Raw genomic sequence first — 25,297 nt, forward strand, 5'->3', positions numbered from 1 at the left:
GGGTATAAAAAAAGTTTTCTAATTCAAGCAAAGAAGAGCACATAAAGAGCTTTGCTCTTGATTTAAATGGCAGCATGGAATTTTTATACCCTGAACAATACAATTCGGTTTTGGTTAAAATTTACCCCCACCCCTAAATCCACCCCCTCACCATCATCTTTGTAAAAGTCGTATATCAAATACTAGAGACTTGTGCTTCGGTATACACATACATTTTAACATCATGATTACGTTCTGAAAGTTTCATTATGATCGTACGTCTAGAAATTAAATTATTCAACAAATAAGTTATCATTATATTGCCAATATTGCAATGCAACCCAAGCGCAATCGCCTGTATATGCGAGTGTGTGTGTGTGCGTGTGTGTTTTCTAATTATTATTGTAGGGTTCAGGGGATCTCGTAGTCGAGCAGTCTCGACTAGAGCTTTCTTTCTTGCTTTTTTTTTTTTTTCAAAACGTGTGTGAGAAAATTCATACAGAAATGAGCAGATCACTTACATTGGTTTAAGAGTTATTTAATGTATTTGTGTCCTATTCTGCAAAGTTCTTTTCGTCGCGTTGATGTTTTTCGTATATATTCGTCCAGTGTTTTCAATGCCTATAGCTCGGTCCTCTGGTACAGATTTTTCTTATGGTACAGGGGCTTCCGTTGGTACAGTTTTACCGATGGTACAGATTTTCCTTTGGGTGCCAGTTATTTTATTTCGTAATGTGGAGGGAGGCCTTATTTAGCGATCCACAAAGATTTGTATAAGCTTGACTTTATTCTAATTAATAGTTATTAGCAACAGCTTGTGCGTGTTGCTCTTAAGTGAGTTCTTTTTGATACTGCCCGGCCACGCGATCTGCTCCAAAAGATAAAGCTTGCCCATCATAAAGCTTTTGCGATCCCGCCAATAATCGTACGCAACGTCAGCAACCACACGGATATTTGCCAAATATTATTAAAATTAAATATTATTTGCGGGAACAAAGCTTCGAGTAATAACCACAGGGAGATTTGATGTTTGTGATATCAACTTTGTGGGAACAAAGCTTCGTGTGATAGCTTTTAAGCCTCTGTATTGAATGTAACCTTGGAGCTATAGAGCTTTACATGATAACTTATATACACATTTAATTTGAATTCTCCAGGTCTAAAAGTGTTCAAATTCGGCTGAAAACCCCAAATCAATTTATCGATTATTTTGGATTAAATGTAGGGGCGTGGTAAATCGAGAAAAAGTGAATTTTCTACAGCATTCGAGCAAAACTTAGCTACTAAATCGCTGATGGGATGTAAATAAGTATTCCGCGGCCGGTAACGGCCGACTGCAACGTTCTTACTTGTTATACTCATTCACGAAGTGAATTAGTATATTGGTTTTGTGCAATGTCCGTCTTGCTGTCCGTCCGTCCGTCCGTCTGTCCGTCTGTCCGTCTGTCCGTATGAACGCAGTTCATTTCGCCGCTATTGAAGCTAGAGACTTGAAATTTTGAACACATACTCGTGTATAACTCCGATTTATAAAGTGTTAAAATTTTCCCGATCCGCCCACTAGGGTCGGGGCAAATCGGAAAATGCATTTTCCGATATACCAGAAATCATGTTAGTTGAAGAGCTAGAGAGTTGAAATTTGGTATGTAGATCCGCGTTGACCCCCCAAGTCCAAAAAGCTATAGTGGATATATCTACGCTCATTGGGGGCGTGGCAAATCAGATAAAACTGTATCTCCTAAAGTTCTAAAGCTAGAACGTTGAAATTTCGCACGTGAGCTAATGCTATAATTCTATAATGACTGATGAAAAAATTTTATGTCTACGCCTAATAGGGGCGTGGCAAATCGGACGTGAAGATATAGTGATTTTTCAAATTTGGCTATATTTTAGGTACTATTGATGCTACAGACTTGAAATTTGGTATATATACGCGAGTTGACCTCCCAAGTCCAACAAGCTATAGTGGATATATGTCCGCCCAAAGGGGGCGTGGCAAACCGCAAAACTTTATATCTCCTACAGTTTAAGAGCTAGAAGCTTCAAATTTGAATAGTTGAGTTACTGGTAACCTCCTCTATCGATGCCCCAAAAATAATTGTCACGCCTCTTTGGGGGCATGGCATATCGAAAAATACCCTGTAATTTTCACATTTTTTGAGCGTAAGCATTCAAATTTCGCATATATGTTACCGTTAGCTCTTTCTAAGAACTGGCCAAAAATGAGGTGTCTACGGCCACTAGGGGCGTGGCAATTGGCATTTGTAGCATTAAATTGCGACATTTATATGCTTGAGCTATCTATGTACATTTGTAAATGTATATATAAATAGGCTTAATAGGCATTGATAACACGGAAGGAAAGATTTTATAAAATTTAAAAATAAAATTTAAATACTTAAAAAATATAAAAGAAGCTAAAATAACAAAATTTGCAATTTACAAAAAAGAGTTTTCCGCGGGATTTGAACTCGCACCCAAGCCATGTTTGTCAAAATAACAAGCACAAATTTAGCCGGCGCCTTTGCCGACAGCGCTACCACCTACTGTCAACAAACGCAATTAAAATGAAATGCAAAAATGAGATTCTTGATATGACGCATTATAGAAAAGAAGAGCCAGAGTAGCGGATGATAAATTTGCATTACATACATACGCACATACAAATGAGCGCGTGCATAAGAAAGGCTGTAATGCTTGATGCTACATATGCGTGCAGACTTATGTGCATACATATACATGCATATATGCGTACATACATATATGAGGGCTATTTAAGAAGAAACAAATTAAAACTTATAAAATTGTTCTTTCTAATTGAAAGAATAAAATATCTATTTTATAAAAAAACGAAATATGTATGATAAAAAAAAAAACCCCGATGGGGATTTGAACCTCCGTCGCTGTAACATAACTTGCGACGCCTTTAGCGCTCACGCTATCGCTTTGCTTCACAAACTGGTAGCTAAAATACAATAAGCTAATAACAGAGCGTCATCTGACAAAACTACAATAACAGCTAGAAAATCCAGAAATCGATCGCAATTCTTAGAATGCTAAAAAGCGCGCATTTGTAATGTAAGCAAACGCTAAAGAATCTGCAATAGGTGTGACCGAAAGCTATCAACGAAAATTACCATACATTTGTACTCAAAAAGTGCACGATCAATATAATAATTATCGATTACTCGATAAAAATTACCAAAAGCTACAATATAATCAAAAAGCATAATTGTTTTGTACTAATTTTTTTAAATTAAATTAAATTTACAAAGGGACTGTGAATGAGTATTCCGCAGTCGGTAGCGCCCGACTGCAACGTTCTTACTTGTTTTTTCATTAATCGTTATACAATATAATTATAACATCAGCTCATATGCAAAATTTTAACGTTCTAGTTTACAAACTCTAGGAGATACAGTTTTATCCGATTTGCCATTCTCCCAATGGGCGTAGATATATCGCGCCATAGCTCGTGATCTTGGGTGGTCGATGCGGATTCGCATTCCAAATTTCAGCTTTCTAAGTCTTCAACTAACATGATTTCCGGCATATCGGAAAATGCATTTTCCGATTTGCCACGCCCCTCCGGACAGACGGATGGGCAAAACGGACATTGCACAAAACCAATATACTAATTAATTTTCGTGAATGAGTATAAAAATGTTGTCAATACATCATCACACATAGCTTGTTTTATTCCATAACAACATCTAACCGCCTTTATTGAAATACCCTTTATACGTACATATATGTATGTCGTGTCTTCGCAATATTATGAATATCAATTTATCACTATTATAAGCATTGTGTCATCTATCTTAATCAGATTAAGCGCGTAAAAAGGAACGAATAAAATGTAGCACTTCGCAATAACGTTTAATGTTGTGTGTATGTATGACTATGCGACTGCCGTTATTTCAATTCCATTCTTTTTTCTCAGATCCGTTGTCCTAACCTGGCAGACGTACGTATATTTATATACATACATAGTACATACATACATACATACATATGTACATAGATAGCTAGAACTACACAGTGGCTGAAAAGCAAATCACAATTACTAAAGAAGGCTAATTAGTGATACACTCTGTGTGTGTGTTGACACGTGTCTCTCTGGTCTATCTGTAGGATTTCAGTTTGGAAAATGTGTCCATTAGAATGTAACTGTTTGCCTGCTTTTCATCGTTTGCATCAAAGTTCGTAAGCTTTCTGGGCCAAATCTCTGTGCAGCTGTTGCCTCATTAATGAGTTATTGTTGTTGCTTTCCGTTGGCGTTGCAGTGGTTCTTTGCGAACCTCGCTTGAAGCTAAGTTGCGCCTAGCCAAGTCGACAACAGACTAAAGCACTTATACACACCCCGCACATGCTTATTCGCAATGTGCCATTCACGTTTTGCAACGCCTAATTACACAAGTTACACTCAAGAGCCCAGCCTCCTTCAGACTACTAGCCACCGCCGCCGCCACCCAGTCTCCGATTTCATGCTGGCGCATAAATCATAGTAACCTGTAATCAGTCACTGCAGGCACAGTAACCTAGCAAGACAGCCGGCAGTCTGTGTTGAAGCCTACATAAATTAGCAGCTGCTGACATGGTTAATGAACGCCCGCTCTCGCCGCTCGCTGCTTAAATATCCTACAGTTAGCTGGCATCATAATGATGTGAAATTTAAATTGAATGAACTTTTACAATGACAAGTACTTTTTTATTTGACTCCACAATGGCGAACCCCGGTTAAAGCCTTTGCAATCGTTTTGCACGTTTTCCCTCATTAAAATATGCATATTTATCGATAACTCGCAAACAACTTTCAGGACTAGTTAGTTTTAATATCGAAAAGGGTTTTAGGAGTTATTGATTCATTGCATGATTGGATTACTTTTGGTTTGTCTAAGCTTATGGAGAGCTTTGGCTGATGACACTTGTCGAAAGTAGCTCAAGACTCAAGCTAATACATGGACTTTTGAAGTATACTTCAGAGGAGATTGAGATTTGGCAGAATCACAGTGATTTTTTGTGACATCCTTAATCCAAATAAAAGAAAATAAAACAAAATAGGAATGAAAATATTTATTGATTATAGCTTGCATTCCTATCAGTGTACAATTGCTTTGTGTAAATGTATGTAACATGCAGAAGGAAGTGTGTCAGACTCCATAAAGTACGCAGTACTAGTTTATTATAGATTATGCCACATCTTATATAACGATAATAATCGATCATTAGGTTTAGATTTTTAAACGTAATTTGAAGACTCCTAGTTCTATGGACTTCAAACTTCTGTTTAGGTTTATTTGATGAATACAATGGTGTTGTAATGTATAGATTTTGGACTCCAAACTCCTTTCGTCAAAAATTAAAAAAAAGTATTTCATATGCTAAAGACTTGTATAAGCACGTTCTGCCATTTTGATACCAATAGTCTATCTACACGAAAAGATAAATCTGTCAATTTTAAATTAAGATTCATGTGCATGTTTTAGTATTTATACTTTGTTTTATTTTAAATACCACTATCTATCTATCTTTTGCGCTTGACAAGTACACACTCTAGAATATCATTATTACGGTCTGAAGTTTTTGAAGATAGTCCATCTGAATGAGTATTCTGTAGTCGGTAATGACTGCCTACAAAATTCTTACTTATTATTGTTGTTGTCGCAAAGCATTGATTTTAATTGAAGTCGAGTGTTGCATGCAACTGAAAGTTGGGGCTGGGCACACCAATGAAGCCGAGAGCAAACTTTTGAATTCCTTGTAATGCCGGCTATATTGCTTTTATATGTGAATATATCGTCGCATTCCCACGAAAAGGTCGTATGCTCCATTGAAAATGGAAAATCAGGGCATATTGGTTTTATTGAAATGTATGTAACAGGCAGAAGGAGGTGTGGCAGACTCAACAAAGTATATACAGTACCGAACAAAAATGTGTAAATGTTTCACAATTTTGACTTTCATTGCGCATAAAAAACCATACAAGCAAATCAAGATTGTTTTTCTTTCGCTTGTTTATTAGTTTATTCTTAACATATAAAAACAAGTAAGAAGACTCTATTTGAGACTGCTCGACTAGGAGATACCCTGAACCCTCCAAGCTGATATTCTTATCATTCTGCACTTCTTTTTATGCACGCACACATACATACACATGCATTCACCCTAACGCGCCCGCGCTCTGCAAACTGCGCAGTAAGCAGCGACTGCGCTTGGGCTGTGCTGCAGTGTGGTGAATAACTTCTTTTGTAAACACACGATCTGAATTAAATTTTCAGGGCGTAATTATATGGTCAAAATGTGTGTGCATTCCAAGTCTCTAGTACTTGAAATACGGTTTTTACAAATTGGGGGCGAAGGGGGCGTGGTATCCGAAATCTGTTGATTACAAAATATTTGTATTCATCATATGTATATACACAGTAAATCTGAAGTCCCCACGTCTAATAGTACTCCAATGAGGCTCAAAAAACAAAAAAAATTTCGATTATTCTCGATAAACTCGTACTGCGTATGGTATACACGAGTATGCACACAAAATTTCAGCTCTCTAGCTCTTATATCTTATGAGATCTCGGCGTTCCTACGGACGGACGGACGGACGGACTCAGCTCGTCGTGCTGATCAAGAATATATATACTTTGTGGGGTCTGCGATGATTCCTTCTGCCTGTTACATACTTTTACACAAAACCATTATACCCTCATTTCCCATTTTCAATTGGTTCAGGGTATAAAAAGTTGCAAGGATAAGTTAGCTAAATTCATAGAGTTAGAAATAAAACAAGTAAGAACGTTGCAGTCGGGCGTTACCAACTGCGGAATACTCATTCACACCTCACCAGCAATTTAGTAGCTAAGTTTAGCTCTAGTACTGTAGAAAGTTCAGTTGTTCTCGATTTGCCACGTCCCACTGGGCGTAGACACTTCATTGTTGGTCAGCTTATAAAATAAACTAACGGTAACCTAGCTGCAAAATTAGGATCCTTACGCTCAAAAAATGAAAAAATTACAGGGTATTTTTTGATATGCCCCTAAAGGAGCGTAACAATATTATTTGGGGAATTCATAGAGGAGTTACCAGTAACTTAACTATCCAAATTTGAAGCTTCTACATACCAAATTTCAGCTTTCTAGCTCTTCAACTAACATGATTTCTGGCATATCGGAAAATGTTAACACATTATAAATCGGAGATATACACGAGTATATGTTCCAAATTTCAAGGCTCTAGCTTTAAGAGCGCCGCGATAGACTGCGTTCATACAGACAGACGGACGGACAGCAAGACGGACATTGCACAAAACCAATATACTCATTTCACTTTCGTGAATGAATTTTCAATAGGATTGAGGTCGGGACTCTGCGCTGGCCAATCCATTAGCTTAATATTTTGCTTTCCAATCCATTCCTTAATAGTTTTTGCAGAATTTATTGGATCGCCATCTCGTTGAAAAACCATTTCATATTTATTAATCAAATTGGGAAAATGGTTTGGTAGAATATTCATATATTACTCGTTCCGCCTTATAGCTTCTACTCTATGTAGAGGATAAACGTTCCACCGAACCATAATGCCATGTTTGACCGTTTGCTACACATGCTGTCGTTGAATGCGTTCCCCATGTCTGCACCAGTATTGCCAATATTGTTTTCCATCTGATTGGAAACTGTTAAATTTTTATTCGCTTACAATCATCAATGCTCCACTTTTTGTGTTCCCTTGCAAATTTCAAAAGCGCCTTCACATTCTTTTCGGACAATGCAGGTCTGTTTTTTTTTAACGAATGAGACATATTTGAAGCCACGAAGTGCTCTAGTAGCAGTCCGTTCGGTATAATATTTTCTAATTGCTAAAGAATCACCCTTTGGTACTAACAGCTTGTTTTTTCTCATTTTCGACATAATTAGACGAGCATCAGAGTCCGACAACAGTTTTTTGCAACCTTTGACTTGAGTTTTCGGAGTCACATTTGGTGTCCTTTGAGCTATGATCGCTGCGAATTAGCTGATACCAAGGTTTTCGGCAATACTACGCAAAGGAAAGTCCTTCTCGTTTAGGCACACACCACTATTTTCAATGTTGACTGAAATATTCTTAATTTTTTATACCCTGAACCTATTGAATATGGGAAATAAGGGTATTATGGTTTTGTTATAATGTATGTAACAGGCACAAGGAGACGTGGCAGACCCCACAGAGTATATATATTCTTCTCTGTCCGTCCGTCTATCCGTATGTATGAACGCGACGATCTCAGAAGATATAACAGCTAGTGACCTCTATATTTTTTTTTAATGTTCGTATATATCGCGCGCATATCGAGTTTATCACTAAAAACCATAACTCATTCCGATAATTTTTATAGATAAAAAACCTTATCGAAGATCAGGTTTAAAATTATATTTCCTACATCTTAACAGCAAATTTTAACAAAACCCGAAATTGTATAAATTACATCCTAATATACATTTTAAATTTGGAGACTCTACCTTCCCATTTTCAATGAGTTCAGGGTATAAAAAATCTTGATTTGCTTGTATGATTTCATTTTTATGCGTGATGAAAGTCAAAGTTGTGAAACATTCACTCATTTTTGCTCGGTACTGTAAATTCACTCAGAAATTGCACTCAGAAATGTTCTGCATTCGCGGCATTGAAAGTGGCTACTGTTAAAGCTGCTACAATAAGAGAAAAGACCAAAAGCCCTTGACATATGAAGTATGCAGCCGTACAGACTGCAGACTCTGTAAGACACAACATATTCTGCACTCACTAACTCACTTGATCTCCATCATTTCAGCCAGACTGAAGCAGCTCATACGCCGTTTGAGAATGTATGCTAACAACGCATCAGGTTGTGCCACTTTGATTTTCTTTTTTGCCCATCTAGTTATACAAACAAACGCCTCATGCTGCGTTACGTTAATTCGTATATACTTGATATTATCTTTTTGTCAAGTCCTAAAAAAAGTGACTTTAACTTACTCACTATGCAAGATAGTTCGGGCTAGTCAGTTTTCAAATGCATGTTTAAGGAGTTGCCTTGGTTGCTCGGATTTAAATCTATATTTGAGGTGTACTTCAATTGTCAACATTATTGATCAAATTCATAATCAAATCAAAACAAAAGTAATTAAATGAAGTTTTTGACCACTTTAGCATCTCTATAACATACATAAATGATAAAACCCTGCCTTGATGTCTATCAATTAAGTCATGTTAGTGTGAAGACAATACAGAAGCTGATTTACTTATTCCATCCAAGCGTATGCCGGCTTGTATCTCAACGTAATGTAGCTTTTAAACTATTCACACTTTATAAATAGATTATTTCCAGGCCCAGTATTCATTTATTTGCTTGGAAGCCTTTTTTTGACATTTGCCGAAAAGCTGTAATGCCAAATTTATTTCTGCAATTGACCCTGAACCAATTGAAAACAAGTAAGAAAACTCTAGTCGAGAGCGCTCGACTAGATACTACCCTGAACCAAACTAATAAAAAAGCACATTTAGTATGGTTCAAATTTCAATTTCGATGTATTTAAAAATATAAATGAAATATAAAACTCATTTAATTAAATATATAAAAATTTTGAAACAATTAAAAAGAAGAATTACGACATGCTCTGGGTTTGAGCCCGAGACCTCGTATTCAAGCGCCGCGCCTTCTACCTTGACGCCACCCTTCTATTCTGATTATCAATGTCAAAACTGAAATAGATTCACTGCTTCAGCGCCATCTACCAAATCTAAGTCAAACTAACTGCTGATGTGACTTTAAGAATGTGCAAGAACAACCAAACTAATAAAAACGTACATATAGTATGGTTAAAATTTCAATTTCGATTTTTGAAAAAATATAAGAGAAATTTAATCAAATATATAAACAAATTTTGAAGCAATTAGAAGAAAACTACAACACGCCCAGCAGAATTTGAGCCCGTGCCCTCGCGATCGAGCGCGGCGCCCTCTACCATGACGCCACCTTTCTATTCTAACATGCAATGTCAAAATTGAAGTAGATTCACTGATACAACGCCATCTAGCAGAACTAAACGAAACTAACTGCTGATGTGACTCTAAGAATGTGCTAGAAGATGTTTGAATGTATGTGTGCACACGTATAGGAAAACTGCTGTTGCCGCAGCACGTGCGTTTGTTAATTGGCCAAACATTTTGTTATTTTTTAACGTCGATTGACTACACCGAATTTAATGAAACTTTCAGCATATGATCTACATATTCTATTGAATATTTGGCATTTAAAAAAAAAAAAAAAACATGTCAAATCATTCACAATTAGCTATACTAGCATCTGACCTTCACTGGGGATTCTGGTGAATTTGGAGCCTACATATTCTATTGAATAATTGAGAAATTTGAAAAAATGAAAAATCATTCAGAATTAGCTACAGTGGCGTCTGCCTTGATTGATAATGTTTTTAATCGATAACAAAATATCGGGAATAGTTATCGATTTTTAGTGATAAGCTCGACATCCGCGCTGTATATACGGTCATTTAAAAAACAAAAATCAAGTCTCTAGCTCTTATATCTTCTGAGATCGACGCGTTCATACATACGGACAAACGGACGGACGGACGGAGAGACAGACAGACGGACATGGCCAAATCGACTCAGCCTGTCGTGCTGATCAAGAATATATGGGAATTGTTGATGAATGTATGTGAATGTGGGGATTCCCATTTATGAAAATATTGTTTGTTGGTTTTTGTGGAGAATGTATGCGTCACTATTTATTTGTATTAAATTAGAACACATCTATGATTTGCTAAAATTGTATTGATTAAGGTTGATGTAATATGTACATGTGATGTGTCGCGCTGAAGCTTAAGAAGTGTCTATATGTATTCTTATTACTAATGATGGTAATTGAGAGATCATGTTTTATCGATAGTATCGATCGAGAATTATTGTGATGCCAGATCGCCACAGTACTCCCTCCTAGACTTCAAGTTGTGAAACGAACGGGAAGTCTAATTGTGCGGCGAGGTCTTCCAGTTGGTTGATTTGGCATATGTTGAGGAACTGGCTGTGGTGGAGGTGATGATGATGGCGTGATTGCGATGGTAGGTGTGAGTTGTCTTTCTGATTCAATGTAGGCAGGCTTGAGACGGTCGATAGAAACTTTAGTGTCTCGTCCCTTGATGATGATGTTGAAGAATTTTGGGTGCTTGCTTTTAACTTCAAATGGACCATCGTATGGTGGTTGCAATGACTCGCGTACCATATCATTGCGTAGAAAAACGTGTGTCGACTCTGCTAAATCCTTGAAAACGAATGGCTTAGTAGTGTCATGGTTGGCTGTTGGAATTGGTCGTAGATCATTCATGATCCTTGTTAGCTCTTGTGCGAACTGTGTTTGTGGTTGAAACTGTCTATTTATGTGGAAAAATTCTCCTGGCAGGCGTAGCGTTGTGCCATAGACAAGTTGTGAGGCTGTGGTTTGAATATCAGGCTTGTATGCTGATCGTAGTCCGAGCAATATGATTGGCAACTTGTTGGGCCACCCGCTCCTATTTTGGCACATAATTGAAGCTTTGAGAGTACGATGCCAACGTTCGATGATTCCGTTTGCTTGTGGATGGTAGGCTGTTGTGCGTAGGTGGTTAATGCCAAGGAGTTGCGATAGTTCGTTGAAAAGTTTAGATTCGAACTGTCTACCTTGATCTGTAGTTATACGGGCTGGAACTCCAAAACGAGAGATCCAAGTGTTGATTAATGCTGCTGCAACTGTCTCTGCTTGTATATCTTCGATAGGTACGGCTTCTGGCCACTTGGTGTAGCGATCGATGATAGTGAGGCAGTATCTGTATTGTCCTGATTGGGGTAGTGGTCCAATCAGATCCAAGTTGATATGTTCGAATCGTTGAGATGTGAGTGCGTATTGTTGAAGTGGTGAGTGGACATGACGTGTAACTTTTGATTTTTGACATGGTATGCAATGTTTAACAAAGTTTTTGACATCGGTGTGCATGGAGGGCCAAACAAAACGTTGTTTGATAATGTGAAGTGTTGATTTAACGCCTCCATGAGCAATGTTGTGCATTTTGCTGATGATTGTACTTCTCAATGGCTGAGGGATGAATGGGCGTACAGTGTCAGTGGAGAAATCACATATGATTGGAGTTGAAGAGTGAGGTAAGCTTATTGACTTGAGTTGTAGAGTTGTAGTCTTATCTTTGAGAATCGTCTTCAGTTCAGAACAGTTGATTTGCGCTTGAGCGATTTTGTTGTAGTCGATTATATTTGAATCTACTGTTGATATGCGAGATAATGTATCTGCTGTAGTGTTCTCAGTTCCAGCTATGTGTTGAATTGATGTTGTGAATTGACTTATGAAGTCCAACTGACGAAGTTGACGAGGTGAAGCTTTTTCGGGCTTTTGCGTAAAAGCGAAAACTAGTGGCTTGTGATCTGTGCGCACATCGAATATTCGTCCTTCTAACATGTAGCGAAAGTGTTTAATGCTGAGATAGATGGCTAGCAATTCACGGTCGTACGTGCTGTATTTGCGTTGTGCATCAGTAAGTTTAATGCTGAAGAATCCCAATGGCTGGCGTTCTTCGTTGATGATTTGATGAAGGACAGCGCCAACTGCTGTGTCACTTGCGTCCGTGCTGAGTGAGAGACTAGCGTCTGGTGATGGATGTACCAGTAAAGTTGCAGTGGCTAATGACTGTTTGCACTCCTCAAAATGTTTGATGGTATCTTCGGTCCAGGATATAGGCGAAGAATCGTTCTTCTTATTTCCCGGGATGAGCTGTACCAGCGGTGCTTGATGTATGATGGCCTTGGGCAAGAATCTTCTGTAAAAGTTGATCATTGCCAGAAAGCGTCGAAGTTCCTTTGCTACTTTGGGCAACGGGAAATCGATGATTGTCTTGACTTTATCAGGCAGAGGTGCTATGCCATTGGAGTCAACGTTGTGTCCCAGAAATTTGATTGAGGTTTGACCAAAACTACATTTACCAGGATTGATTGTAAGGTGATAGCGTCGAAGTCGTTCGAAAACTTGTTTGAGATGAAGTTTGTGTTGTTCTTTGCTGGCGGATGCTACAGCAATGTCATCAATGTAGACGAAAACAAAATCCATGTCTCTGAATGCGGTGTCCATGTAACGTTGGAATGTTTGGGCAGCGTTGCATAATCCAAACGTCATATATGTAAATTCGAATAAACCGAAAGGTGTTGTGATAGCTGTTTTAGGGATGTCGCCAGGTTCTATTGGAATTTGATGAAAGGCACGGTTGAGATCTATTTTTGAGAATATTTTCTTGCCATAGAAAATATGGGTGCAGTCTTGTATATGAGGTAACGGATACCGATCAGGAATTGTCTGTGCGTTTAAAGCTCTGTAGTCGCCACATGGTCGCCAATCGCCTGAGGGTTTGCGTACCATATGTAAGGGAGATGCATATGAACTTTTTGATGGTCGGCAAACGCCGATTTTGAGCAGATATTCGAATTCAGCTTTTGCTGCTTTAAATTTGTCTGGAGTTAGTCGACGTGGCTTTGCAAAAGTGGGAGGCCCTCGGGTGTCGATGCAGTGTGTGACATCCGATGTTGTGGGCTTGGGTGCTGCAAAGTTGAGTTGAGTGATGTCCTTGAATTCTTCCAAAAGCTTGGCGAATTGACATGATGTGTCAAACGTTTTGACAGAGGACGGCGATTGTAGACTGCAGATGCCGCTGCGTGCAAGTAGTGTTTGCGCGTCGATTAACTTTCCTTGCTTAATGTCGACGAGTAAGTTGAAGTGCTGCAAGAAATCTGATCCTAGGATTGGTATAGTGGTGTCTGCTATGATGAAGTTCCATGTGAACGGACGACGCAGGCCAAGGTCGAGTGTAAGGCGAGTTGTGCCGTATGTGTTGATTGTGGATCCGTTGGCTGCAAATAGTGGATTCTCCTTGCAGATATTTAATCGTCGGTTTATTGTTGAGGTGGGTATTACAGATATGTCTGCTCCTGTGTCGATGAGGAATTTTCGACCAGACTTAGCATCTGGAATAAACAAACGATTAGAAGTGGAAATGCTATGTACTTCAACCTTAAGTTTTGGGCTATTTTGAAAGGCGTGTTGGGGTTGCCCATCGACGCTGCCTTTTGAAACCTCGATGGGAGTGATTAGTTTTTTGTCCCGTTGTTGTTTGACTTGAAGTTGCATGGAGCTTGACAATGTTGAGCGTTGCTACCGTACTTGTTGTGGTACCAGCAATATTGATTCGCGTTGCTCTGTTGTGAAGTATTGCGTTGACTGCTTGATGAGCGGCTGCGAGATCGACGATTGTTGTTGTTGTTAAGGCTTTGTGAAAGCTTTTTGCTTATCTCCTGGAGACACTTATCTTGGTCGTCGATTCGTTTCTCTAAACGACTCATGCGAGTCGCCAGTGACGTGTCCTCAGAGTTGATAGACGTCACTGCTTGGATGTTGTCACCTGAGTAATTGAGCGAATCTATGACAGCATCAGCTGTGGTAGCAAGTTGGCTGAGTGGGGTGTTTGGTGCACTTTGAAGAATTCCAACGATAACAGCTCGAGCTGAAGGTGGTAATCGTTTGATCCAATAACGTCGAACAACAGATTCGTCATTAGTGGCATTAGTTTGCTGTAGTTGACTTAACAGGTGGCTAGGGCGTCCATCGCCGAGTTGAATACCAGTTGCGAGCTTATCAAGACGAACCATTTCAGACTCTGCGAATTTGGCGAGAATTGATTGTTTCAGCGTGGTGTATGGATTTGAAGTTGGCTCGTTCACTACTAGATCATGCACTTGCTCCAGATATTTTGGATCTGCGTAGGTTATAACGGCAGTGTACTTCTCGTGCTCTTTACGCGTACCGATGCCCTGCAGCTCAAACCAGCCTTCGAGTTTGGTGAAAAACATTTCGATAGATGTTGTTGAATTTAGTTGAGGGAATGGTAATTTGCTTAAAATGGCATTCATGTTGGAAGTATTCTCTGTAGGTAATTCCGCATCGGTTGAATTTTCTTCGTCGGCCATCTTGTTGCGCAGTTAGTTTTTTTGCGCGTCGCTTCGTTGTGAAATAGCGCGTGTTGGCTATGTGTGTGTATGTCGAGACGGCTGCGACGAACTGTGAAATTGTTGCACTTCTTTGTTGATAAAGCTTTTTGAGATCACTGGTAATGTAAAAATAAGTAGCTAAAATGTTTGCTACCGAAGTGATCGTCAGCGTGTGTTGCTGATCAAGAAGCTCATTTAGTGAAAAACCAACGGCGCGTATTTGAACTCGGGGTCACCAATTATGGGTATTTGTTGATGAATGTATGTGAATGTGGGGATTCCCATTTATGAAAATATTGTTTGTTGGTTTTTGTGGAGAATGTATGCGTCACTATTTATTTGTATTAAATTAGAACACATCTATGATTTGCTAAAATTGTATTGATTAAGGTTGATGTAATATGTACATGTGATGTGTCGCGCTGAAGCTTAAGAAGTGTCTATATGTATTCTTATTACTAATGATGGTAATTGAGAGATCATGTTTTATCGATAGTATCGATCGAGAATTATTGTGATGCCAGATCGCCACAAATATATATACTTTGTGGGGTTTGCCACGCCTCCTTCTGCTTGTTACATACATTTCAACAAAACCATTATACCCTGATTTCCCATTTTCAATGGGTTCAGGGTATAAAAATAACAAAATATTTGGCCAATTAACAAACGCACGTGCTGCGGCAACAGCAGTTTTCCTATACGTGTGCACACATGCATTCAAACATCTTTTAGCACATTCTTAGAATCACATCAGCAGTTAGTTTCGTTTAGCTCTGCTAGATGGCGTTGTATCAGTGAATCTACTTCAATTTTGACATTGCATGTTAGAATAGAAAGGTGGCGTCATGGTAGAGGGCGCCGCGCTCGATCGCGAGGGCACGGGCTCAAATTCTGCTGGGCGTGTTGTAGTTTTCTTCTAATTGCTTCAAAATTTGTTTATATATTTGATTAAATTTCTCTTATATTTTTTCAAAAATCGAAATTGAAATTTTAACCATACTATATGTACGTTTTTATTAGTTTGGTTGTTCTTGCACATTCTTAAAGTCACATCAGCAGTTAGTTTGACTTAGATTTGGTAGATGGCGCTGAAGCAGTGAATCTATTTCAGTTTTGACATTGATAATCAGAATAGAAGGGTGGCGTCAAGGTAGAAGGCGCGGCGCTTGAATACGAGGTCTCGGGCTCAAACCCAGAGCATGTCGTAATTCTTTTTTTTAATTGTTTCAAAATTTTTATATATTTAATTAAATGAGTTTTATATTTCATTTATATTTTTAAATACATCGAAATTGAAATTTGAACCATACTAAATGTGCTTTTTTATTAGTTTGGTTCAGGGTAGTATCTAGTCGAGCGCTCTCGACTAGAGTTTTCTTACTTGTTTAAATATATAAATTTTATTTTTAAATTTTATTTAAAAGTTTCCTTCCGTGTTATCAATGCCTATTAAGCCTATTTGTATATACATGTACATACATAGATAGCTCAAGCATATAAATGTCGCAAGTTGATACTACAAATGCCGATTGCCACGCCCCTAGTAGCCGTAGACACCTAGCCGTAGACCCTAGTAGCCGTAGACACCTCATTTTTGGCCAGTTCTTAGAAAGAGCTAACGGTAACGTAAATGCGAATGAATGAATGCTTACACTCAAAAAATGTGAAAATTACAGGGTATTTTTCAATATGCCACGCCCCCAAAGAGGCGTGACAATTATTTTTGGGGCATCGATAGAGGAGGTTAGCAGTAACTCAACTATCCAAATTTGAAGCTTCCAGCTCTTAAACTGTAGAAGATATAAAGTTTTGCGGTTTACCACGCCCTCTTTGGGCGGACATATATCCACCATAGCTTGTTGGACTTGGGAGGTCAACTCGCGTATATATACCAAATTTCAAGTCTCTAGCATCGATAGTGCCTAAAATATAGCCAAATTTGAAAAATCACTATATCTTCATTTTTTTTGCCACGCCTCTAGTAGGCGTAGACACAAAAAATTTTCATCAGTCATTATAGAATTATAGCATTAGCTCACGTGCGAAATTTCAACGTTCTAGCTTTAGAACTTTAGGAGATACAGTTTTATCTGCCCCCAATGGGCGTAGATATATCCACCATAGCTTTTTGGACTTGGGGGGTCAACGCGGATCTACATACCAAATTTCAACTTTCTAGCTCTTCAACTAACACGATTTCTGGTATATCGGAAAATGCATTCTCCGATTTGCCACGCCCCTAGTGGGCGGATCTGGAAAATTTTAACACTTTATAAAGCGGAGCTATACACGAGTATGTGTTCCAAATTTCAAGTCTCTAGCTTCAATAGCGGCGAAATGAACTGCGTTCATACGGACAGATGGACAGGCGGACGGACAGCAAGACGGACATTGCACAAAACCAATATACTAATTCACTTCTTGAATGAGTATAATAATTCACTTCGTGAATGAGTATAATAATTCACTTCGTGAATGAGTATAAAAACATTATATCTTCAGGTGCAATTTGCCACGCCCCTAATAGAAGTAGACGTTAATCTTTATAGAATTATAACAGCTTACGTGCACAATTTCAGCGTTCTAGCTGTAAAACTTTTGGAGATACAGTTTTATCCGTGTTGCCACGCCCCTAATGGGCGTAGATACATCGCGCCATAGCTCGTGATCTTGGGTGGTCGATGCGGATTCGCATTCCAAATTTCAGCTTTCTAAGTCTTCAACTAACATGATTTCCGGCATATCGGAAAATGAATTTTCCGATTTGCTTAGCTCTTAGTGGGCGGATCCGGAAAAGTTGAACAATTTATGAATTGGAGATAGCTTGGAAAGCGCCGAAAAAAATTGCGAAAAAGTTGAGTTCACGTCTCTAGCTCTCATATATTCTGAGATCGACGCGCTTAAACAGACGGACAGACGGACGGACGGACAGACGGACAGGGCTAAATCGACTCAGCTCGTCGCCCTGATCAAGAATATATATACTTTGTGGGGTCTGCCACGACTCCTTCTGCCTATTACATACATTTAATGAAACCATACTGATTTCCCATTAAAAATGGGCTTAGGGTAAAAAAAGGCGTGGCAGATCCCATAAAACATATATATATTCTCAGTCAGGCCGACCGGTTAAGTTGATATACTCATGTCCAGCTGTCCGTCCGTATCAATATATACACAGAAGAATGATTGGAATCTGATAGCTTTGAAGGGTTCGAAAGATCTCCTTGTCGATCAGCCTTAGTTTTGTTTTCTCTGCGTCTAGGAGCTGTTGTATTCGTTTCCTTTTGTCTCTATTCTCATAATTAAACATTTCTTTTCCAAGAGTTGCCTATTATTTGTTGATCTTTAGAAGCAGCAGCAGAGGGCAGCTTACAACGGGTAGCAGTTTGAAAGCCAAATGCATTTATGCTAAGTTGAAAGTTGTTGTAACAGCTGCAATTGCTGTTGCTACCGTTTTCTGTTCTTTGTTGCGACAGTTCTTAAATGTAAATTACATGGCTTGTTGACTTTGCCCTTGCAGCTGGAAAATGCGCTGAAAGAACTAAAGTCAGCTGCATTAGCTTCAAGTTTATGGGCGTGTTGAGCGCATGTGTGACTGTATGTGAGTATATGTGTAGATGAATGCAGTGTGAATTCTGTAATTATTGTTATTCTGGGTTCAAGAATAACAGCCAGTTTGGCCGAGCTGCTGCGGCTAATCTCTTGGTGATTCTTCTTATAGTAGACTGAACCCGTCGAAAATGGGAAATGAAGGTAAAATTGTTTTATTAAAATGTGTGGAACAAGCACAAGCAGGTATGGCAGGCCCCAAAAAGCCTATATATTCTTGATCAGGGCGACGAGTTGAGTCCTTCCGTATGTATGAGCGCGTCGATCTCAGAAGGTATAAGAGCTAGAGACTTGAAATTGGTTTTCAAGGTCCGTATATATCACACGCATATTGAGATCAACAGCATCCTTACTGTTTCTCAATTGATTTAAAAAACATAACCTTTTCAGATTATTCTTAAGCCATTCTACCAGCTTATAAAATGATATGGTTCGACATGCATTAAATTATTGTAATTAATTTTCGTTGAATCCGCAATATTGAATATATTTACACCGATCTGATTGAAATGCACTTGGAATAGATTTATATAATACAGTGTTTGAACATCGTTCGACAGAAAATGAGCTTTGATCTTCTCAAAAAATGATCAAAAAGTGCTGTTCGATCGCTGAGATGACCTGATATCTTTTTCATTATTATTGTGATATGAATAGGGTTGAAAGCTATTTGTAATGTTTCCGACGTGTTTGGCTATAATTTCTTTCTAATTTGCTATTTGGTAATTATACCCTGAACCCATTGAAAATGGGAAATCAGGGTATAATGGTTTTGTTAAAATGTATGTAACAGGCAGAAGGAGGCGTGGCAGACCCCACAAAGTATATATATTCTTGATCAGGGCGACGAGCTGAGTCGATTTAGCCCTGTCCGTCTGTCTGTCCATCCGTCCGTCCGTCCGTCCGTCCGTATGTTTGAACGCGTCGATTTCAGAAGATATAAGAGCTAGAGACTTCAACTTTTTTTTTAACATGTCCGTATATATCACGCGCATATCGAGTTTATCACTAAAAAACGATAACTCATTCCGATACTTTTTTATCGATAAAAACCTTATCGAAGATCACTTAAAAAATTATATCTTCTACATCTTTCAGGCTAGAGTCTCCAAATTTAAAATGTATATTAAGATGTATTTTATACAATTTCGGTTTTTGTTAAAATTTACCCCCCACCCCTAAATCCACCACCTCACCCTCATCTTTGTAAAAGTCGTATATCAAATACTAGAGACTTGTGCTTCGGTACGCACATACATTTTAACATTATGATTACGTTCTGAAAGTTTCATTACGATCGTACGTCTAGAAATTAAATTATTCAACAAATAAGTTCTCATAATATTGCCAACACTGCAGCGCAACCCAAGCGCAATAGGTTATAAATTTATATCTCCTACATTTTTATACTCATTCACGAAGTGAATTAGTATATTGGTTTTGTGCAATGTCCGTCTTGCTGTCCGTCCGTCCGTCCGTCTGTCCGTCTGTCCGTCTGTCCGTCTGTCCGTCTGTCCGTATGAACGCAGTTCATTTCGCCGCTATTGAAGCTAGAGACTTGAAATTTGGAACACATACTCGTGTATAACTCCGATTTATAAAGTGTTAAAATTTTCCCGATCCGCCCACTAGGGGCGTGGCAAATCGGAAAATGCATTTTCCGATATACCAGAAATCATGTTAGGTGAAGAGCTAGAAGGTTGAAATTTGGTATGTAGATCCGCGTTGACCCCCCAAGTCCAAAAAGCTATGGTGGATATATCTACGCCCATTGGGGGCAGATAAAACTGTATCTCCTAAAGTTCTAAAGCTAGAACGTTGAAATTTCGCACGTGAGCTAATGCTATAATTCTATAATGACTGATGAAAAATTTTTATGTCTACGCCTACTAGGGGCGTGGCAAATCGGACCTGAAGATATAGTGATTTTTCAAATTTGGCTATATTCTAGGCACTATTGATGCTACAGACTTGAAATTTGGTATATATACGCGAGTTGACCTCCCAAGTCCAACAAGCTATAGTGGATATATGTCCGTCCAAAGGGGGCGTGGCAAACCGCAAAACTTTATATCTCCGACAGTTTAAGAGCTAGAAGCTTCAAGTTTGGATAGTTAAGTTACTGGTAACGTCCTCTATCGATGCCCTAAAAATAATTGTCACGCCTCTTTGGGGGCGTGGCATATCGAAAAATACCCTGTAATTTTCACATTTTTTGAGCGTAAGCATTCAAATTTCGCATTTACGTAACCGTTAGCTCTTTCTAAGAACTGGCCAAAAATGAGGTGTCTACGGCCACTAGGGGCGTGGCAATCGGCATTTGTATTATCAAATTGCGACATTTATATGCTTGAGCTACCTACATACATATGTATGTATGTATATGTATATACAAATAGGCTTAATAGGCATTGATAACACGGAAGGAAAGATTTTTATAAAATATAAAAATAAAATTTAAATATTTAAAAAATATAAAATAAGCTAAAATAACAAAATTTGCAATTTACAAAAAAGAGTTTTCCGCGGGATGTGAATGAGTATTCCGCAGTCGGTAGCGCCCGACTGCAACGTTCTTACTTGTTAGAGCTATTGTCTCCAAATTTTAAAAATATATTCCAATGCATTTTATACAATTTCGGTTTTTGTTATATTTTGGATACCGGCTCCAAATTCAGAATCCCCAGTGAAGGTCAGATTCTAGTATAGCTAATTGTGAATGATTTAACATGTTCTTTTTTAAATGCCAAATATTCAATAGAATATGAAGATCATATGCTGAAAGTTTCATTAAATTCGGTTTAGTCAATCGACTTTAAAAAATAACAAAATGTTTGGCCAATTAACAAACGCACGTGCTGCAGCAACAGCAGTTTTCCAATACGTGTGCACACATACATTCAAACATCTTCTAGCACATTCTTAGAGTCACATCAGCAGTTAGTTTCGTTTAGTTCTGCTAGATGGCGTTGTATCAGTGAATCTACTTCAATTTTGACATTGCATGTTAGAATAGAAAGGTGGCGTCATGGTAGAGGGCGCCGCGCTCGATCGCGAGGGCACGGGCTCAAATTCTGCTGGGCGTGTTGTAGTTTTCTTCTAATTGCTTCAAAATTTGTTTATATATTTGATTAAATTTCTCTTATATTTTTTCAAAAATCGAAATTGAAATTTTAACCATACTATATGTACGTTTTTATTAGTTTGGTTGTTCTTGCACATTCTTAAAGTCACATCAGCAGTTAGTTTGACTTAGATTTGGTAGATGGCGCTGAAGCAGTGAATCTATTTCAGTTTTGACATTGATAATCAGAATAGAAGGGTGGCGTCAAGGTAGAAGGCGCGGCGCTTGAATACGAGGTCTCGGGCTCAAACCCAGAGCATGTCGTAATTCTTTTTTTTAATTGTTTCAAAATTTTTATATATTTAATTAAATGAGTTTTATATTTCATTTATATTTTTAAATACATCGAAATTGAAATTTGAACCATACTAAATGTGCTTTTTTATTAGTTTGGTTCAGGGTAGTATCTAGTCGAGCGCTCTCGACTAGAGTTTTCTTACTTGTTTAAATATATAAATTTTATTTTTAAATTTTATTTAAAAGTTTCCTTCCGTGTTATCAATGCCTATTAAGCCTATTTGTATATACATGTACATACATAGATAGCTGAAGCATATAAATGTCGCAAGTTGATACTACAAATGCCGATTGCCACGCCCCTAGTAGCCGTAGACACCTAGCCGTAGACCCTAGTAGCCGTAGACACCTCATTTTTGGCCAGTTCTTAGAAAGAGCTAACGGTAACGTAAATGCGAATGAATGAATGCTTACACTCAAAAAATGTGAAAATTACAGGGTATTTTTCAATATGCCACGCCCCCAAAGAGGCGTGACAATTATTTTTGGGGCATCGATAGAGGAGGTTAGCAGTAACTCAACTATCCAAATTTGAAGCTTCCAGCTCTTAAACTGTAGGAGATATAAAGTTTTGCGGTTTACCACGCCCTCTTTGGGCGGACATATATCCACCATAGCTTGTTGGACTTGGGAGGTCAACTCGCGTATATATACCAAATTTCAAGTCTCTAGCATCGATAGTGCCTAAAATATAGCCAAATTTGAAAAATCACTATATCTTCATTTTTTTTGCCACGCCTCTAGTAGGCGTAGACACAAAAATTTTTCATCAGTCATTATAGAATTATAGCATTAGCTCACGTGCGAAATTTCAACGTTCTAGCTTTAGAACTTTAGGAGATACAGTTTTATCTGCCCCCAATGGGCGTAGATATATCCACCATAGCTTTTTGGACTTGGGGGGTCAACGCGGATCTACATACCAAATTTCAACTTTCTAGCTCTTCAACTAACACGATTTCTGGTATATCGGAAAATGCATTTTCCGATTTGCCCCGCCCCTAGTGGGCGGATCGGGAAAATTTTAACACTTTATAAATCGGAGTTATACACGAGTATGTGTTCCAAATTTCAAGTCTCTAGCTTCAATAGCGGCGAAATGAACTGCGTTCATACGGACAGATGGACAGGCGGACGGACAGCAAGACGGACATTGCACAAAACCAATATACTAATTCACTTCTTGAATGAGTATAATAATTCACTTCGTGAATGAGTATAATAATTCACTTCGTGAATGAGTATAAAAACATTATATCTTCAGGTGCAATTTGCCACGCCCCTAATAGAAGTAGACGTTAATCTTTATAGAATTATAACAGCTTACGTGCACAATTTCAGCGTTCTAGCTGTAAAACTTTTGGAGATACAGTTTTATCCGTTTTGCCACGCCCCTAATGGGCGTAGATACATCGCGCCATAGCTCGTGATCTTGGGTGGTCGATGCGGATTCGCATTCCAAATTTCAGCTTTCTAAGTCTTCAACTAACATGATTTCCGGCATATCGGAAAATGAATTTTCCGATTTGCTTAGCTCTTAGTGGGCGGATCCGGAAAAGTTGAACAATTTATGAATTGGAGATAGCTTGGAAAGCGCCGAAAAAAATTGCGAAAAAGTTGAGTTCACGTCTCTAGCTCTCATATATTCTGAGATCGACGCGCTTAAACAGACGGACAGACGGACGGACGGACAGACAGACAGACGGACAGGGCTAAATCGACTCAGCTCGTCGCCCTGATCAAGAATATATATACTTTGTGGGGTCTGCCACGACTCCTTCTGCCTATTACATACATTTAATGAAACCATACTGATTTCCCATTAAAAATGGGCTTAGGGTAAAAAAAGGCGTGGCAGATTCCATAAAACAAATATATATTCTCAGTCAGGCCGACCGGTTAAGTTGATATACTCATGTCCAGCTGTCCGTCCGTATCAATATATACACAAAAGAATGATTGGAATCTGATAGCTTTGAAGGGTTCGAAAGATCTCCTTGTCGATCAGCCTTAGTTTTGTTTTCTCTGCGTCTAGGAGCTGTTGTATTCGTTTCCTTTTGTCTCTATTCTCATAATTAAACATTTCTTTTCCAAGAGTTGCCTATTATTTGTTGATCTTTAGAAGCAGCAGCAGAGGGCAGCTTACAACGGGTAGCAGTTTGAAAGCCAAATGCATTTATGCTAAGTTGAAAGTTGTTGTAACAGCTGCAATTGCTGTTGCTACCGTTTTCTGTTCTTTGTTGCGACAGTTCTTAAATGTAAATTACATGGCTTGTTGACTTTGCCCTTGCAGCTGGAAAATGCGCTGAAAGAACTAAAGTCAGCTGCATTAGCTTCAAGTTTATGGGCGTGTTGAGCGCATGTGTGACTGTATGTGAGTATATGTGTAGATGAATGCAGTGTGAATTCTGTAATTATTGTTATTCTGGGTTCAAGAATAACAGCCAGTTTGGCCGAGCTGCTGCGGCTAATCTCTTGGTGATTCTTCTTATAGTAGACTGAACCCGTCGAAAATGGGAAATGAAGGTAAAATTGTTTTATTAAAATGTGTGGAACAAGCACAAGCAGGTATGGCAGGCCCCAAAAAGCCTATATATTCTTGATCAGGGCGACGAGTTGAGTCCTTCCGTATGTATGAGCGCGTCGATCTCAGAAGGTATAAGAGCTAGAGACTTGAAATTGGTTTTCAAGGTCCGTATATATCACACGCATATTGAGATCAACAGCATCCTTACTGTTTCTCAATTGATTTAAAAAACATAACCTTTTCAGATTATTCTTAAGCCATTCTACCAGCTTATAAAATGATATGGTTCGACATGCATTAAATTATTGTAATTAATTTTCGTTGAATCCGCAATATTGAATATATTTACACCGATCTGATTGAAATGCACTTGGAATAGATTTATATAATACAGTGTTTGAACATCGTTCGACAGAAAATGAGCTTTGATCTTCTCAAAAAATGATCAAAAAGTGCTGTTCGATCGCTGAGATGACCTGATATCTTTTTCATTATTATTGTGATATGAATAGGGTTGAAAGCTATTTGTAATGTTTCCGACGTGTTTGGCTATAATTTCTTTCTAATTTGCTATTTGGTAATTATACCCTGAACCCATTGAAAATGGGAAATCAGGGTATAATGGTTTTGTTAAAATGTATGTAACAGGCAGAAGGAGGCGTGGCAGACCCCACAAAGTATATATATTCTTGATCAGGGCGACG

General features: G+C 38.5%; 1 protein-coding gene and 1 long non-coding RNA gene across 4 annotated transcripts in view; one reads left to right on the forward strand and one right to left on the reverse strand.

The window, feature by feature from the left end:
• Window positions 1-1,663, reverse strand: part of LOC149090825 (uncharacterized) — a 45,486-nt gene extending 43,823 nt beyond the window's left edge. The window contains exon 1 of the long non-coding RNA XR_016197472.1: window positions 1,346-1,663. This is a non-coding gene — a long non-coding RNA (uncharacterized LOC149090825). The remainder of the gene's footprint in view (window positions 1-1,345) is intronic.
• X11Lbeta (amyloid-beta A4 precursor protein-binding family A member X11Lbeta) overlaps window positions 1-25,297 on the forward strand; it is a 152,493-nt gene that overhangs the window by 9,438 nt on the left and 117,758 nt on the right. The gene's annotated exons all lie outside the window — the stretch shown is intronic.

This window comes from Drosophila navojoa, chromosome X, assembly GCF_054131105.1.
Source record: "Drosophila navojoa isolate 15081-1374.11 chromosome X, UAZ_NAV_1.0, whole genome shotgun sequence".
Lineage (NCBI taxonomy): Eukaryota > Metazoa > Arthropoda > Insecta > Diptera > Drosophilidae > Drosophila > Drosophila navojoa.